The sequence below is a fragment of the Bombina bombina genome, chromosome 2, assembly GCF_027579735.1.
Source record: "Bombina bombina isolate aBomBom1 chromosome 2, aBomBom1.pri, whole genome shotgun sequence".
Lineage (NCBI taxonomy): Eukaryota > Metazoa > Chordata > Amphibia > Anura > Bombinatoridae > Bombina > Bombina bombina.
The window spans coordinates 1,126,860,268-1,126,880,303 of record NC_069500.1 but is presented as its reverse complement, the minus strand read 5'-3'; positions in this window follow the sequence as shown (position 1 = coordinate 1,126,880,303).

Here is a 20,036-nt window from a genome sequence, read left to right as displayed (position 1 = left end):
TGTGTTTTTCCCTGGTTAGATTTTTTGCTTTTAGTTTTATGAGAGAGCCTCTTAGTACAGTTTTATGACCCTCCCATTCACATTGGAATGATGTGGAGGTGTTTTTGTTGATAGTGAAGTATTCTAAAAGGTCTCTCTTTATTTCTGCAAGGTTTATTGGGTCGTCTAAAATGGAGTCGTCCAGTCTCCAAATCTTGGTAGTGATAGGAAGGTCTGGCCACAATACTGAGCAGGTCACTGGGGCATGGTCTGACCATGTTATATTCCCTATCTCACATCTGTTAGTTAGTGATAGTCCGTTGGCGTTGGTGAAGATGTAGTCTATTCTAGAATATCAATTGTGTGGAGGGGAGTAGAATGTGTAGTCCCTAAGTTCTGGGTGTAGTGTCCTCCAGATGTCATGTAATGCAAGGTTGTTAAATGTGGTCTTGACTGCTTTTAATACAGCTTTGGGTACACACGAGGTTCCTTTGGAAGAGTCAAGTCTAGGGTCAAAGGAGAGGTTAAAGTCACCCGCTATGAATAATGTTCCTTTTGTTTGGTCTAGAATTAGATTTGCAATTTTTTTTTTAATTTTTTTTGTGTGATAGGTTTGGAGCGTATATATTCAGTAGTGACATTTGTTGGCCAAAGAGAAGTCCTGTCAGGAAGATATATCGGCCCTCATGGTCTTTGTCAGTTTGGAGAATCTGGAGTGGGAGGGATTTGTGAATCATTATTCCCACACCACCTTTTTTTTTGGGACCAGAGGCAAAACATGCTATGGGGAAATTCTGGGTATTGCATTTAGGTTCTTTACCCTTTTGAAAGTGAGTCTCCTGGATCAGAATGATCTGGCTATTGAGTTTAGAAAGTTCCCTAAGTGAAATCGATCTCTTACCCGGGCTGTTAAACCCTTTAACATTTATTGATGTCAATTGTAAGGAATGTTCCCCAAATCTGCTAGGTCTGCGAGTCATAGTCATGATAGTTGGAAGGGGGGGAGGGAGGAAAAAAAAAAAAAGGAGGAGGGGAGGGGAGGGACTAGGAAAGGGGAAAGAGAGAAAAAGTTAGAACAAATAAATAGGTTTCTTGGGTAAAGGAAAAGTGAGAGAGTGTATAGAAGAGGAGCGATAAGTGTCGTCATTCAGAGGGACGGAGAATGACCCGACCCTGGAACAAAGTAGGTAAAATGCTTCCTCAAACAGGTCAAGTACAAAGGGAGAAAACATGGGGGTAGTATCTCCATTACCGGCAAGGAGAAGTATAGTGCTATGTGTTGGGTGTACTGAAGGGCATGTAAGGTAGATAGGGAAGGGGTGTATATACCAGCGTTCTCGCTTGGGCTAGTTAGTTTATGTCAGTTCAAGGTCTCCTATGATACGATGTCCAGTCATCAATGATTGTAGGTGTAGTGGGATGGTGTGTGAGGGTGGTCTAAAGTGCTGTAAGAGGTGACAAATCGTCCTCAACAGGGTCTAGTCATGTAAGTTTGTGTGTTATTGGATTTTTTTTTTTTTCCCTTTTCTTTCTTTTTTTTCCCTTTTTTAAAAAAGAAAAGCACAATAACTCATTATCAGCCATTTTAACAAAGACAATGCTATTAACCTCAAAGAGAAAGAAACGGCAATAAGACATAACAATCAACAGTTTTGTAAGACATTACGTAACCATTAAATATTTCGGCATAAGGGTACTGTAACTTCTGAGCAAGTGTTGGTGTACATTTAAGAATAAAAAATACCCAAACAGAGTATAGTATAGGGGCGCTATCATAAAGAGTATATAGTAAATATGACTAAATATATATATATACACACAATATAATTGTTCGCCACAGGTAAAGTTAAACCAATGGTAAACTAGAATTAAATTTAGCAGGGTTATATACACACATTAATATATGAGTACAAAAAGTCCCAAATATATAAAAAATGGTCACAATAGTATCCAAGATGAGGTTATAACGATATCTGGCAGCTCTCCTCGAGGTATAAGGCCATCCACATCAAGAAATTTCTATAAAGAAGCAGAGAAGGCGCCACATAGCATAATTCTGTGAGATAAACCAAGTAAATATAGATAACTCAGATGCACTCACGTTTAGTAAAGCATCAAGATGTGATGCAGGCTGGGCATGCCGGAACCTTAGAGTTGTCCGGTAAAACTCTCCTCACAGGCAAGATCTCCCCCAATGCCAGGTGGTGATCACAGGATAATGGTGTTGTTTGATTCAGGTGTTTTGTCAACTCCAGCAATAAATAAATAAGGTAGCAAGTAGTATAAAATAAAAGTGTTTATTTTAACACATTTAAAAACACAGCAACGCGTTTCTCAGTATCCAGTACTTAGCTTAGCTTCCCCATACAAGACCATCTTACATGTGCATCATCATATATAGTATATCTGCTGACTTGTCAATTTTGTAAAATCCAATATGTAGGGCGTACCTGCCGCATAGTTAGAACGAAATGGAATGAACACTATAGGAACATGAAAAATAATCTAAAAAATCATAGTGTTCCCAAACATTGCCATTCTGTCCATCAAGGCAATTTGAATATATTCCAAATTACTCCCATTGAGCATATTCCCCCCTCTCATTCATATAACAGATACAATAGATTGCGCCAACGCGAAACATTCTGGATATACCAATTGGGTACTCTATATCCTAATGGCCTTAACATGAATATGGATTTAGTAGCATTCAACCAATAAATACATTTACGAAATATAAATTATATGTTCACTTATGTTATGCACTTCAATATAAGCTAGCACAATCACTAATGTTAAGTATTCACGTTCTATGTCATACACATTAATTAATTATATATATTATAAATTGGAGTATAGCAATATCATTGCACTTCTATTAATTATTACTATTCTAATAATTACCAGTAACTTTATATGGCAATTTACATAATCGCCATTTATTCTGGTACACTTATAACAAATAGACCACATGCTTCAAGGATATCTTAATCCTTGCACAACACCTTGTGATATCACAAAGTTCACCACAGTAGTTACGAAATTTTACACTTTATTCACTTTAGCAATTCATCACATAAATATGGTATTATAATTTGATTGGCTGAAAAGGCCAACTCCTATGTTTTTATGACACACACAAAATAACATTAGTTTTTAATAATCACAATCTATTAAATAACCTTCAAATATATGCACATCCAATATGAATAGCGTACAACTTTCATTTATTGTATGTTGAAAGTTCGCTATCAGATACAACTAGCCGGACATTGTTCAGAAAATATCGTTGAACACATAAGGTATTGTGTGATTGGCAGGTAGTGTCGGGGGCATGTATTACCTTTACGATCACGGCCCATAGGAAACCAACACGTCACGAGTACCTCCCCTATTGGCTAACTTGCAGTCTGTGTGTATTCTGTCACGGCTCGCCGCCATCAGATAAACCATGATCGGAAAAAGTACTATCTAAAATAACTATTTTCCGCACACAAATTCTAGCCCTGCATTAAGGATACTAAGGTAATGTTTACCAAGAAGCACCAAAAGCAAATTATAACACAAACATTATAATACAAGCATTTTATCGAAGCGGATGCTGACATGTACTAATGTGCTTGAAGTTTTTTTATATATATATATCACATCCGCCACATATTTTGAGTAGTTAACATAGAGGAATGTCAATTACAATAAAGTTGAGAGTTTAATCATAGGAATAGCCTAATAGAGATTATTCATATAAAGTGACATGAACAGATATATAGATAACAACAAAGTGATGTTTATACATACATCTAGATAACATACTATTGTCATACATATGAATAGATATGTTTTTTAACTCACTATATATTTATGATGTTAACCCATATATACATATGGGAAATACTAACAAGAGTTTTGTTTATATCTGTGAAATCATGTGACCAATTAAGGAGAATGAGGGTGTGTCTGTTTAACAACTTTCTGATTGGCCTCATTTGTGTATATTTAGTAGCAAGTATTGTATAGTTTTATCAGCCTGAGGAAACAGTACTGGATACTGAGAAACGCGTTGCTGTGTTTTTAAATGTGTTAAAATAAACACTTTTATTTTATACTACTTGCTACCTTGTTTGTCTGGACATTCCTGCATGGTATTTACACCTGATATTGCTGGAGTTGACAAAACACCTGAATCAAACAACACCATTATCCTGTGATCACCACCTGGCATTGGGGGAGATCTTGCCTGTGAGGAGAGTTTTACCGGACAACTCTAAGGTTCCGGCATGCCCAGTCTGCATCACATCTTGATGCTTTACTAAACGTGAGTGCATCTGAGTTATCTATATTTACTTGGTTTATCTCACAGAATTATGCTATGTGGCGCCTTCTCTGCTTCTTTATAGAAATGTACATTTAAGAATGAATTAATTATGCTGGCCCTCTCTTCACCTTGTGTTTTTTGGGGGTGTTCACTCCCAAAACTCTAATCTTATGTTGTATGTATGGTGAGGAGTAGAAGAGTGAGGAGTGCCATGATAGTGTCCACCTCTTGGATATGAGAGTCTACTGTGTCTAATAGTGGTATGCTATGTTAGCAGTTACATCCACTTGGCGAGGTTGCGAGCGTTGCCCAGTGAACTTGTGATTTATGTACATTGCTTGAATGTGTGATAAGCAATTAGGCACAGGACTTAGAGCTAAAATCATGTAAAGACAGCAGTGCAACAATAGTGTAAACCCAAGCAAACATTCACAACTCAAGAAGTGAAATACAATATTTTAACCTCGAAAACTATTATAGAACATTATTACCAGCATCCAAGAGAGTGTCCCCGAGAGTCCAGTGAGATCTAGAGAGGAACAAGGGAGATCTCAGGTCCCTAGTTAGATGTCCATATAGTCCTATAAGAATATGGGGCAGTAGCGGGAGCCGGAAGGGTATATCCCCGGGGCAGATGATGGAGTTCAGGTGGGAGTGTGGGTGTTGCTCCATTCAGTGAGGAGGGATGCTGGTCAAGGTGCAAGATCAAATGGGAGTGCGCTCTTATTGGGGCACTAGTTCTTAGTCAATCACTGTTTGTGAGCGCAACCGCTTGTCCTGTGTGCGCCGCACAGAGTCAGTAATGTCTCTGGAGGTTGATGGGAGCGAGAGTTCCTCATAAAAGTGTGCAGGGTCATCATCAGGTTTGTAGATCACTGTTTTATTGTTGTTTGTCGCAATCAGTGATACAGGAAATCCCGACCTATATGGTATTTTATTTGTCCTGAGGATGTTGGTGATGGGGCTCAGTTCTTTTCTTTTTAGGAGTGTTGTTTGGGAGAGATCAGAAAAAATTTGTATTTCTTCACCTGCGTGAAATATCGGATGTTTTAGTCTTGCATGTTTGGCGATTTCATCTTTATCTTTGAATCGCAAGAACTTGACTATGATGTCCCTGGGGGGGCTTTGGGTGGAGGCCTTGGCCTCAGGGCCCTATGTGCTCTTTCAATAGGGATGTCATCTGCAGAAGGGTCTTCTCTAATGATTTAAAATAAAGCTTGCAGGTATCCCTCAATAGCAGAGGGGGAGACTGATTCAGACATGCCTCTTATCCGCAGGTTATTGCGTCTGCATCTGTTTTCTAAGTCTTCAAGCTTGTCAGCGAGACTATTGATCTTTTGGTCATGTTCTTGTGTGATAGATGAGGCCTGTTGGAGTTGTCTGTCAGTAGTTGTCTGTTTTTCCTCTAGTGACACAATCCTCTGGTCTAAGACACTTATGTGCTTGCGTAAGTCACCAAAAAGAGATCTCATTTCTTGCAACACTTCCTTGATGTCCTCTTTTGAGGACAAATGCAAATAGATAGGTATGGGCTATTGCTGTGATCTAGAGGCTGTGACTGATCTGTTGGTGGATTTGTGGGGGTCGACATTGCTCCAGGGGAGTCGGCAGCAGGAATAATAGAGGGTTTAAGGTAATGGCTCAGAGTTTTGTTAGGAATCAGTTTATCAGTTTTTGACTGCCTTTTGCAAGGCATCACATATGCGTGAGGTCTGTGGTTTAGTGACCGTTGGAAAAATAAGTGCGTGACTGTAATGTGTACTGTGCCTTTAAGACATTTATCCCATAATCCTATAAAGTCTAGGTGCTCCCAGAATACATTGCTTGGTATTCTGGTCACACCCTTGTATCAGCCTGTCTTACACTGCTACTGAACTCAGCTGTTTCCTTCCCCCTTCTACTAAGGGATTAACTTCAGCTGGATATCTCCTGCAGTATCTGCCTACCTGGTTGCTCAGTGTTTTCTGACAACACTCTCCCTGCTTCCTGTGCAGTTTCCTCTGCTACTACGCTCTATCTCCAGACCTGACAGCCTCATAGAACACCGGATGACGTCACCTTCAGCTGCTTCCGGTCTCAACTGATCTCAGACTGCATCCTCCATTCTCCTCGTGAGTACAGCGTTTGTGCCGAGACTGCATTGTGATATATTTTTGCTATAATCTGCAGAGTCTTACTTGTATATACATTTACTGCGCAATTAACACACAAATCACCAATGTCATATAAATCTATGTTAACTAGTTTATATATATTTTGTCATACTTGTACTGAGTACTAAAGTTTACTTTGTTGCTTAAAGGAATGGCAATATATATGTTAAGCCATAATATAAGGGGTAATACGTAAGGAACACACACACATATATATATCAGCAATGCTAAATGTTCAAACTTTATTTACAGAAATTCAAGAAATAAGGAGACTTTACTATAACTTTTGTTCATTCAATCATAAGTGTTATTTGGGTCATTACAGGAAATACCAAGCCCTTAAAAAAGAATGATGGATCCCCAGGAGTTATATAATCAAGTACTAACTTTAGGACAAAGAGTAGATCAGCTTAGTCAAGGGCTGAGAGAATTGCAAATTGAGAATCAAACACTTAAGGGAATAATTACTGAAGGTTTGAATAAAATGCAACCTCACTCTGAAACAATTCCAGAGCCTCCTGTCAGTCCTCCTGATATATTCTCAGGGAATAGACAGCAATACAGACAGTTTTTTAACTCTTGCACACTTTTCTTTTCCTTGAAACCTAAAACATTTCAAAATGAAAGAACTAAGGTTTTAACAATTATTTCTTACTTAAGAGGAGAGTCCAGAGCATGGGCAGACAGTTTATATGAACAGAATGATATTATACTAAATTCTTCAAATGAATTCTTTAAAGCCTTATCTACTCTGTATGAGGATCCACACAGACAGCTCACTGCAGACACAAAATTGAGAGCATTAAAACAAAACAAGAGAGCTGTAGAAGACTATATATCTGAATTTAAGATTTGGCAAAAAGATTCAGAATGGAATCTTATATCATTAAGAAATCAGTTCAGACTGGGACTTTCTGAGCTCATTAAAGATGAACTAGCCAGAATGGATATCCCAGAAGATTTGGAGCAGCTGATGCACTTAGCTATTAAAATAGACCATAGGATAAGAGAAAGGAAAAGAGAAAGGTACACTGTAGATAATCCAACCAGACAGAGATGCACACACAAACCCCACTCCAGGAAGGCTAGGTGACGAGCCTATGGATATAGGGGTAATAAGGGGCCCTCTATCATTTGAAGAAAAGCAAAGAAGAAAAGAAAACCATCTATGCCTGTACTGCGCTTCCAAGGAGCATGAAGTCTCAAGTTGTCCTATCCTTAAAAAACCTAAGAAAGGTAAGGGACATGACACAACATTGATTTTCTCTTTTCCTAATGAAAAATTTACTTATAAAATTTTTTCTATTTTTCTACAGTGGGAACACCATCAGCATCCGCTTGACGCTGTTATTGACTCAGGAGCATTCATGTCATATATTGATTCTGATATAGTTAAGATTAATAAAATACCCTTAATTAAAAAAACCATACCTGTGTCAGTACGTTTAATTGATGGCAATCAACTAGAATCAGGTCCCATAACACATGAGACAATACCTTTACTTATGATATCTAATGACAATAAAGAATATATTTCTTTTGATGTTTTAACGTCTCTTATTTTCCCAGTGGTTTTGAGATTACAATGGTTGAGATTGCATCAACCTACCATTAACTGGCAAAAAAGTAGTGTCAGATTTAAATCTGAATACTGTGAAAACACTTGTAACCAGAATTTTACAATCATGACAGTGGCGGAACATCCTATACCACCTGAATACACTAATTTTGAGCTTGTTTTTAGTAAAAAGGAGGCAGAAAATTTACCTCCCAATCGATCTTATGACTGTCCAATAGATTTGATACCAGGTTCTGACATACCTTATGGTCATATTTTCCCCCTCTCAGAACCTGAATTATTGGAACTAAAAACATATTTGATAGATAATTTGCGTAAAAGGTTTATACGTCCCTCGACTTCACCTGCAGGAGCAGGGATGTTCTTTGTACGTAATAAAGATCAAAGTTTAAGACCTATAATAGACTATAGGGAACTTAATAAAAGAACAGTCAAAAATAGATACCCCTTGCCCCTGATACCTGAACTGATTGAAAGGTTGAAGGGAGCAACTGTCTATACTAAGTTAGATCTAAGAGGGGCATACAACCTTATTCGCATGAGACCAGGAGATGAGTGGCTCACTGCTTTTAGAACGCGATACGGGTTGTATGAATATACTGTGATGCCCTTTGGGCTATGTAATGCTCCCACAACCTTTCAGAGATTTATCAATGATATTTTTAGAAATCTTTTGGATATCTGCATTGTGATCTATTTAGATGATATTTTAATTTATTCATCAAACCTACAGGAACATGTAATGCATGTGAGGAAAGTTCTTTCCAGGTTACAAGCTCACCATCTCTATGTCAAACTTGAAAAATGTATCTTCCATAGCCAGGATATAACCTTCCTAGGTTACCATATAACACCAGATGGTATATCCATGGATAATGGAAAAGTACAGGTTATCCAAGACTGGCCAACACCTAAAACCAAGAAAGATGTTCAAAAATTTCTCGGTTTCTCAAATTTCTATAGGAAATTTATTAAAAACTTTGCTTCAATATCCAAACCTTTAACATCGTTAACTAAGAGTACTATACCTTTCCTTTGGACACAAAAAGCTGATCAAGCTTTCCAAACATTAAAAAACAGTTTCACCGCAGCACCTATACTGCAATACCCTAATCCAAAATATCACTATATTCTAGAAATAGATGCTTCTGAATATGCAATTGGTGCAATTTTATCTCAACAAGAAACTAGCTCAGCTCCTATACACCCTGTGGCATATTATTCTAGGGTGTTAACTTCATCAGAACTTAACTATCATATAGGAGAAAAAGAATTGTTAGCCATGAAGTCAGCTCTAGAACAATGGAGACATCTTTTGGAGGGTACAGAACATCATATACAAATCTTTACAGACCACAGAAACCTCCAATACTTAAAGACACATAAGACATTGACAGCACGGCAGGTGCGTTGGAGTTTATTTTTCTCTCGCTTTTCGTATATACTCACGTATAGACCTGCGAGTAAAAATAAAAAAGCTGACATTCTATCGAGACTTATGGAAAAACCTCAGATCAAACCTTCATTTGGTTCCGTGATACCAAGAGAATGTTTTACCCCTTGCCTTGGAATAATCATTCCAGCAGAATTACAACTCAAAAGCGATGGTTTATACTACAACGGAGATAACATATACGTTCCTACACAGAAAAGACAAACTATCCTACAAACCTTTCATGACTCACAGTTATCAGGTCACCCGGGTATACAACATACTTATGATTTGATTAAACGCAATTATTGGTGGCCTAAAATGAGGAATGATGTACAAGAATATGTCTCTCATTGTGAAACGTGTTCCACATGTAAAATTAATAGGCAAAAACCTTATGGACAGCTACTTTCTTTGCCCATCCCAGAAAGGCCATGGACACATATTGCCGCTGATTTTATTGTGGATCTACCACCATCTAAATCTTTCAATACCATCTTAGTAGTGGTAGATCTTTTCTCCAAGATGTGCCATTTTATTCCATACCACAAGTTACCAACTTCTTTGGAAACTGCATCTTTATTCATTCAGAATGTTTTCAAATTACATGGGTTACCTCTGACTATAACAACTGACAGAGGAACCCAATTTACCTCAAACTTATGGAAGGATCTTTGTAGAACATTAAACATTACTAGACGCTTGAGTACCTCCTTCCATCCACAAACAAATGGCCAATCTGAGCGCACAAATCAATGGTTAGAAGAGTATCTAAGATGTTTTTCCACTCAACAACAAGATAATTGGGCAGATCTACTGCCATTGGCAGAATTTGCTCACAATAATTCCTTGAACTCTTCAACCAAAAGTACCCCTTTTTTTTACCAACTTTGGGTTTCATCCCACTTTCAATTATCTTGAGCAAAGAGAAAATAGTTCCCCAGTCATTAATGACTTGGTTAATACTATTGCTGAAACCTTCACTATAACTGCAAATCACATACAGGCATCAAAAGACAGACAGAAAAAGTTTTATGATTTGCGGCGCCAACCGTCACCCGAGTACAAACCAGGAGATCTGGTATGGTTGTCCACAAAGCACCTACGTTTTACTGCTCCCTCGAAAAAATTTAATAGGTTCTTCATAGGACCTTTCCCTGTGCAAAAAGTGATCAATCAAAATGCTGTAACTTTGGAGCTGCCTAGTCACTATAAAATACACCCCACTTTCCATGTGTCCCTCTTGAAACCGTACAAATCATTACGAACAGTGGTGGATCAGTTGCCTGTGGTACCTCCCATTGAGCCAGAACGTGAATTTGAAGTACAGAGTATCCTGGATTCCCGAAAGGTGTCTGGGAGATTACAATATCTAATTCGTTGGAAGGGATACACCTCTGAAGACGATTCTTGGGAGCCATCTTCGAATTTATCTGCTCCACGTTTGGTTTCCTTATTTCATCGGCGGAATCCTGAACGTCCTCATCCATGAACCCCAGTGGTGTTCATCTTTGGAGGGGTGATCTGTAATGTGTACTGTGCCTTTAAGACATATATCCCATAATCCTATAAAGTCTAGGTGCTCCCAGAATACATTGCTTGGTATTCTGGTCACACCCTTGTATCAGCCTGTCTTACACTGCTACTGAACTCAGCTGTTTCCTTCCCCCTTCTACTAAGGGATTAACTTCAGCTGGATATCTCCTGCAGTATCTGCCTACCTGGTTGCTCAGTGTTTTCTGACAACACTCTCCCTGCTTCCTGTGCAGTTACCTCTGCTATTACGCTCTATCTCCAGACCTGACAGCCTCACAGAACACCGGGTGACGTCACCTTCAGCTGCTTCCGGTCTCAACCGATCTCAGACTGCATCCTCCATTCTCCTCGTGAGTACAGCGTTTGTGCCAAGACTGCATTGTGATATATTTTTGCTATAATCTGCAGAGTCTTACTTGTATATACATTTACTGCGCAATTAACACACGAATCACCAATGTCATATAAATCTATGTTAACTAGTTTATATATATCTTGTCATACTTGTACTGAGTACTAAAGTTTACTTTGTTGCTTAAAGGAATGGCAATATATAAGCTTTGTATCAATATTAAACCCTTACTCACATCCCCTTATGTTAAGTCATAATATAAGGGGTAATACATAAGGAACACACACATATATATATATAAATATATATATATATATCAGCAATGCTAAATGTTCAAACTTTATTTACAGAAATTCAAGAAATAAGGAGACTTTACTATAACTTTTGTTCATTCAATCATAAGTGTTATTTGGGTCATTACAGTGACACACCCCAATCACAATGAGTTATGTAATGTTACAGGGTTGAGGGTAGGTAAAGTGACCTTAGGTGGCCTTTTAAAACCCTGGTTCTGAGTCCCATTAACGTGCGCTGTAGAGGAGAGGCGCCGTTTATGTGAGAAGCCAAAGTATGGAAGCAAGGTTAGTTGTTATTTTTGTATAGCCCCTGCTTTGTTTCTAACCCCCTTGATCCGGTGTAGGATCGGACTTACTTGTCTTGCTGCCCGTCTGAGCTGCGGTCTCCTATTTGTGTGTGCTGCGCTGGCCCACGTGGGGCAAAGATGGCGGCCGGAACTTTTTGCGGCTAAGTGCGGAGCGAATGCAGGGAGGAACAGGGTGGTTGCCGCTCTCGGGGTAAGTTCTCCTCCACTGGGGTGATTCCCTACTGTCAGTTGTTCTTACCGGGAGGGAGAGAAAGCTGCCGGTGCTGCGGCCTGTTCGTTTCCCCGCAATCAGTTGTCTGTTGCTGGGGCTGCCCGATGTAATGTGGCAGTGTCAGCTGGGGATTCCGGTCAGCAGGTGAACATTTAGATTTTGCCCAAAGCTGTGGAGTTGTAGAGTTCCCCCAGTCCCTTAGAGTAGTTTTTGTGCCGTTACATGCCCTTCTTAATTGTGTTTGCCGGAGTTGGAGATGGGAGCTCTCTTAGAATGCTGCCATCAGCCTGCGTGGCTAAACTCCACCTCAAATGTATGATTTTTTAACTATCATGAGATACTTTCCACATTCACTCCTGAATAAAGACCAAAAGTACAAAGTGCCAGGCACACCTAGTGCTGTATTTTGGCTTTCTTACGCTATCCCTATATAAGAATATACTCACACAAAACTACAAAAATACTTTATTATAATATAAAGGGTTAAGCACACACTTGAATCAGTCCAAGGGCTCCATGTACGAAGCAGCGAAAGCTGCTCCGGAGCCTTTGCGGGGCAGGTTCGCATATGCGAGCCTGCTTCCCGCAATGTAAGAAGCAGCGGTCATTAGACCGCTGCTTCCTACACCCTACGCCACCTCTTAGGTGGCGAAGCAAAATCACCGAGAGCTCGCTCGCTCTCGGTGATTGACAGCCCCTTCAGTCGCGTGATTGGTCGCGCGACTGAAGGGGCGGGCATTACACACTCCGCTGAGTGTGTAATGGTACATACGGGCAAAGCGGATCAATAGATCCGCTGCCCGTGTGTAGCGGAGGCGGGCGGACAGCTTCGCGAGTTAAGAAGCTGTCCGCCCGCCTCTTAGTACATGGAGCCCCAAGTGTCCACAACACAAAGGCATTATATGAGAGCACAATAATACTCAAAGACCCATATACTATGTACTATATTGCTTCACCTTAAACTTAATCTATATCTCAGGAAATTGTTGTGAATAGACTTGTGAGAAAGTATTATTCCTCAAAGGGACACAATTGTTATTACTCCATTTCAGCATAATAAAAACAATATGCTGAATTTATTTTATTAGTGAAAGAACACCAAGATAAGATGGTGTAATTGCACCCAGATCTTTTAACTTCACTTTTAATAATGAAGTGAAATGGGCACACTTACCAGTATATTAACGTGATTGCCATAAACCTATTTATATATACTTAGCTCAAACTTTAAATGCTGTCAGCAGATAATATAATCAGAAACCATTACTGATATATAGTGAAAAATAATTCAATACAACCTAAGAATACGGCCCGGGTACACGTGCAAACTCATATTCTATCTCAGAACACAGAAAAAAAACAACACAGACCTTCTCACTTAACTCCTGCAATTGCCATCTAACTTTCTACATTCTATCTCAGAACATAGAAAAAAAACAACACAGACCTTCTCACTTAACTCCTGCAATTGCCATCTAAGGCCTCGCTTCCATTGAGTCGTTAAAAATGGAGCCGTAAGCTACCGAAGCGGCCGACAGCTAAAAGTAATTTACGGCTGCATTTTAGTACCAGGTTTCCATTGAAAAGATTAGCGTGTTGCGCGCAGTCGCTCTTTTCGTGTAGCTGTAAGTTAACGTTGTGTTAACGCTTCCATCTGACGTCGGATTTCTTGAAAATCAATTAGTTGCTAAGGTAACCCGACCTTACGCTATAGAATTTACGTTTAACATCCGTGCTTCTTACCTGTGATCGCCTCTCAAGAAAAATAAAAAAACACTTATCCATATTTTTAATAATCAAATACTATTTTCTAATATAATTATATATAACACTTCATAAATATAAGTAATATTTCTTGCTGCCCTAGGCATAGGTCTAGTTTGCATTCTGTAGATATGTTCTTGCATATATTATTATATTTAAATATATACTGATATTTCTGTTAGAATATAAGTTCAACTATTTCTATACATGAGACAACAATAAATATTACTTATAACAATTTATTTCTACATTAAAACACTTGCATTATTTGCAAGTTTTATAATTTCAATAGAAAATATGTCTCAAAAAGCACAATTTTCCTCTTTTACACCTAGTTGAGCTGGGGGTAATATATCTCAATGTATCGACAGCCTCCGACAATGTATTAACGGTTAGCGCTTTCATTGGAAACCTGGTATAATTTATCGATTAACGGCTTCTATTACTTTCTATGGGACGCGAAGATCTTTTCGGCAGCCGAAGTCCGGCTGCCGATATCGAGGTATAACGCGCCATTGGAAACAGTCGATAAACGATATTGCTTCCGACAGCATATTTATCGGTTTGCGAGTGCACGCAAACTGAATTACGACTCAATGGAAGCGAGGCCTAACTTTCTACAGTCTATCTCAGAACACAAAAAAAACAACACAGACCTTCTCACTTAACTCCTGCAATTGCCATCTAACTTTCTACAGTCTATCTCAGAACACAGAAAAAAAACAACACAGACCTTCTCACTTAACTCCTGCAATTGCCATCTAACGTTCTACAGTCTATCTCAGAACACAGAAAAAAAAACAACACAGACCTTCTCACTTAACTCCTGCAATTGCCATCTAACTTTCTACAGGTAGCCTTCTGGAAAACAGCTTCATTATATTTTACCTACTAAGTTGTTTTATTGTATGTGTTTGTATATTTAGTGATAATTCCTTTTGTCTTGTTTTTATTTTAAATGTATAAATTACAGGCTGTGCTAGTCATAATTTGCATAGTTTAAGCACCTCTTGTCCATTTATCTGTATATGTTTGAATGGTTTTATTTCACCCCTTGTCTGTCTTGTATGTCTGTCTTATCTCTGTAATATTTTGTTTTTTTATGTGTTTTTTTGGTTTCTGCATGACTGACCCTTAGCTTAAAATGTCCATAAATGTACCCTCCCACTCATTTTAACACACTTTCTCTGGACCATCATTAACCAATTTATCTCTCTCCCTTTACACAGTCTATCTCAGAACACAGAAAAAACAACAACACAGACCTTCTCACTTAACTCCTGCAATTGCCATCTAACTTTCTACAGGTAGCCTTCTGGAAAACAGCTATCACTCCACAGAGATAGCTATTGTTAAGGTCACCAACGACCTACTTACAGCTAAATCAAAAGGCCACTTCTCTCTGCTTATCCTCCTTGATCTGTCCGCAGCCTTTGACACTGTCGACCACCCTCTTCTGCTCCAAACCCTCCAATCCTTCGGCATCTGTGACACAGCCCTTTAGTGGCTCTCTTCCTATCTGTCAAACCGTACCTTTAGTGTAGCCTTCTCTGGGGCCTCCTCCGCCCCGTCACCACTTTCTGTCGGAGTACCGCAAGGCTCTGTCCTCGGTCCCCTTCTCTTCTCAATCTATACATCATCACTAGGTTCCCTAATTAAGTCCCACGGTTTCCAATATCATTTGTATGCTGATGACACCCAAATCTACTTCTCTGCACCAGAACTATCTCCTTCCTTGCTAACCCGTGTCACTAACTGTCTTTCTCACATCTCTTCCTGGATGTCCTCTCACTACCTCAAGCTAAATCTCTCCAAAACTGAGCTCCTCATTTTCCCCCCTTCTTCCAAAATCCCCACCCCCAATATCTCTATAACTGTCGACAACTCCATCATTACCCCTACCCCGCAAGCCTGATGTCTCGGGGTCACATTCGACTCAGATCTTTCCTTCACTCCTCACATTCAGTCATTGGCTAAAGCCTGCCGCTTCCACCTTAAAAACATCTCTAAAATTAGACACTTCCTTACACAAGACACAACTAAGATTTTAATCCACTCTCTCATTCTTTCCCGCCTTGATTACTTCAACTCTGTCCTCTCTGGTCTCCCCACCTGCCGCCTAGCTCCTTTACAATCCATAATGAATGCCTCTGCCAGACTCATCTTCCTTACACGTCGCTCTTCATCTGCTGCGCCTCTCTGCCAATCCCTTCACTGGCTTCCTCTTGCCTCTAGGATCAAACACAAAACTCTCACTCTGACATACAAAGCCCTCAACTGCACTGCTCCCCCCTACATCTCAGACCTTGTCTCCAGATACTTTCCCTCCCGTCCCCTTCGCTCTGCTCATGACCTCCTACTCTCCTCCTCTCTTGTCACCTCATCACACTCCCGTTTACAGGACTTCTCCAGACTGGCTCCCATCTTATGGAACTCTCTGCCTCACTCCACAAGACTCTCTTCTAGTTTTAAAAGCTTCAAGTGCTCCCTAAAGACTCTACTGTTCAGGGACGCATACAACCTACGCTAACCTTTCCTAATACCAGTTCCTCTCCTCCACTGCAATCCCCTGAACCCTCTTAGCATGTAAGCCTAATAGTCCAGCTGTTTGTAGATCACCTTCTTAAGAGCTGACTACAACAGTGCAACTATTGGCAGGGCCCTCTACCCTATAATTGTTTTGTTGTACTCCCCCTTTGTTTATAGCGCTGTGGAATCTGTTGGCGCTCTACAAATAACCGATAATAATAAAATAAAAATAATAATATTCACTCTTTTGTGATGTTATTATCAGCAGATTGTCTTAGATTGCATTACCTAGCAAATCAGTCGATTTGTGCGTATTATTGTTGTACTGTATGTGGATTCCATCTTATTGAGAAAATAATAGAGCACACATACGAGTAATATAAAGGCAATCACCCAGTATTACTACAATACTCCAATAGTGTATAGTCCAATTCATAATCCCAGTGAGGAACTAGTAGGAAAATCAACATTATTTCCTATCTATCCCAGTGTAATACGTTAGATGCAGTGGCATTACTCCACTATTGTCACCAGTGACCAGTGCACTATTATTACTTGAATAATGCAATTTCGAGTCTCTTTGTGGTTTTAAATGTACACACATTCAGTGGTTTTATAAAAGTATTTCAACAATAAAAGTTATGTTTTAATGTATAATTCCATTTTTTCATTTTTTTGTTTTCTCCTCAAGAATGATGTCTTTCATTTAAGGGGTGTTAGAAGTGCTATACAAGTGCATTCTTTCTAGTCAAAATCCCTTTGGTTTCTGCCTTAACTTTGCAAATTGTTTATGTACACAAGCACTCTAGCTCACAAGGTATACTTATATTTAAACTAGACAGAGCAACCCCATTTTACAGAGCAACCCCATTTTACATGTGTAGTCTATTGCTACCTCTTTTTCTTGTAAAAACCTCAATGGCTGTTTTCTACATCTCAATGCTATTACTTTGCTACTTGTAGACAATTAGCTGCTTCCTGTTATTCATAAATATATTTATATTTTTGTCAGCTGTTATTGAACTAATAAAAATCAATAAAGAGAAAAAAAAGGTAAATAGCATATCAGAAATGAAATGTACCAGGTGATGTGTACCACTAAATAATGCTACTCTTAAAGATATTGGTTAAAATGTTATATTTAAATATGACATATGATAAGCAGCGTTGGAATAAACCAGTTTAAGTGTGATATGCAGGTAAATTAGATGCAATCTGTACAAAATAAAACTAGCCATATTAAAGTTGCCTGGTAAAATGTAACAGGGAAAGTGAAACAGTAGAAATATGTAAAATTATTTTCCTGCTTTATTCTAAGGCGACACCGGAATAATATTTTTTGATGTGTACCATAGTGCCATTTATAATAAGTTGCTGAAAATGTAATTAGGAATAGAAAATCAGTTCCTGAAAACAGTTTGCTCAAAGAGAAGATAAACAAATTTGGCAAGAGTTTTGGATGTACATGGTTATTTCGCTTTCTGTAAATACCGTGTAATAATGTAATACGTGCGCTAACATGCCTGCATTAAAAGTTTTCTTCCAGCGGTGATTGCCTGCCAGCGAAAATGCTAAATAGCACTCCACTTGTAATCTAGCGCACTGAAGTTAGCCATCAACATACTTTGCCTGTATTTCATACCATCGTTTAGATTCATTGAGGCTCTTTTCATCTATCTTTTAGATACTCACTAGTGAGTGTTCTTGTAATTTATATATTTAATTGTATTAATTGCCCAAGTGTTATCTCACACTGCAAATGAGAGCCACTAGAAATGCAAGAAAACAAAAATCACTGTCGCAAAATTGAATGCAAATAATTGCATTTTTGTAATATTATGTTGAAATTTTGTAATGTTATGTTACAGTTAAAGAGACAGTTAAAGGGACAGTCTAGTCCAAAATAAACTTTCATGATTCAGATAGGGCATGTACTTTATAACAATTTTCCAATTTAATTTTAGCACCAATTTTGCTTTGTTCTCTTGGTATTCTTAGTTGAAAGCTAAACCTAGGAGGTTCATATGCTAATTTCTAAGCCCTCGAAGGCCACCTATCATCCCAGGGCATTTTGACAGTTTTTTACCACTAGAGGGTATTAGTTCATGTGTTTCATATAGATAACACTGTACTCACGCACGTGGAGTTCCTAGGAGCCAGCACTGATTGGCTGAAATGCAAGTCTGTCAAAAGAACTGAAATAAGGGGCAGTTTGCAGAGGCTTAGATATAAGATAATCACAGAGGTAAAAAGTTTATTAATATAACTGTGTTGGTTATGCAAAACCAGGGAATAGATAATAAAGATATTATCTATATTTTAAAACGATAACAATTCTGGTGTAGCCTGTCCATTAAAATGTTAAATTTTTTCTTATGATAGCTTTATGCATGTAGAAAAAATCAACAAATATATATAGTTTTTATTGAGTCCGTGGCTGGACCAGTGCACAAGTACATATACATCAGAGTAAACAGTATGTCTTTCACATAAGTACAATCTTGGACCGACAAGCATTAACATCTTATTTATATTAATACAAATGTAATAAACATGACAGAGCCATTCCCGAGTCCATCACACAGAATTTTATAACTTTAAAGAAAATAAAAACCTAACAAAAACAAAAACTAAAAAGTAAGTATGCCTTAAAACAATTAATACAAAAAAGAATTAATAATTGTCACTGTGCTTAACAACCCCCTCTTAATAAGCTTCTACTTAAAGCGGCCCTTCTTCTCCATGTCAAATTCGGACCTCGGCAACTCACTACCCCAATCCCCAACAGCGCGTTTCGCCCTTCTATGGGCTTTTTTTTAAAAAAGCCCATAGAAGGGCAAAACGCGTCGTGTGGCAGTGTAACAGTGTGACACATTGCTTTTATTTCAACATTTTCATCAATTGTTTTTAAACATAACCCGGGTTATTTAATATATCAGAACTTTCATTGAATCATTGATAGAAAAATCCTTGGGATCTGTGTTTGAAAGAATCATTATATACCCAATACAGTCTCCCCCTTCCCCTGCATGCATAAGCACTAAGTGCAGGGTCCACCGTGAGGATTTCCACTATAACGGCTGAGAATCTGCTTTTCCTTTTACCGGAACATCTTTGGTGACGTCAGACGCCGAAAAACTTCACAGTCTTACCCTCTTGAGGAAAAATACAGAGCAACGAGTGAACTCAACCTCGACATTATAAGAAAGGGTAACGTACTGTATATCTATAAGGAGTACATCATTTTTCATGTTAAGGAAAATAGAGAGATAATATGTGCTAATCAGCAATTCAAGGAAACGACATTGTTGTTGTTTGGAATATAAGAGATATATGGACATTTTTTCTAATTGACTCTGAACACATGATATTATCTGCCTGTTTTGGTCTTTTTTACATATGAGTTATGAATTATTTCCTCTAAACTAAATTAACTACAAGGGATTAAAACCTAGAGGCATCGTCTTTTTCTCTGAGCAATAATATAACAAATATCTCATACCCAGAGACACTGTTTCTTTTTGTATGTATGTCTGCAACTAGCAACTTTGCTGTAATTAGTAACTTTGCAACATTTTATCG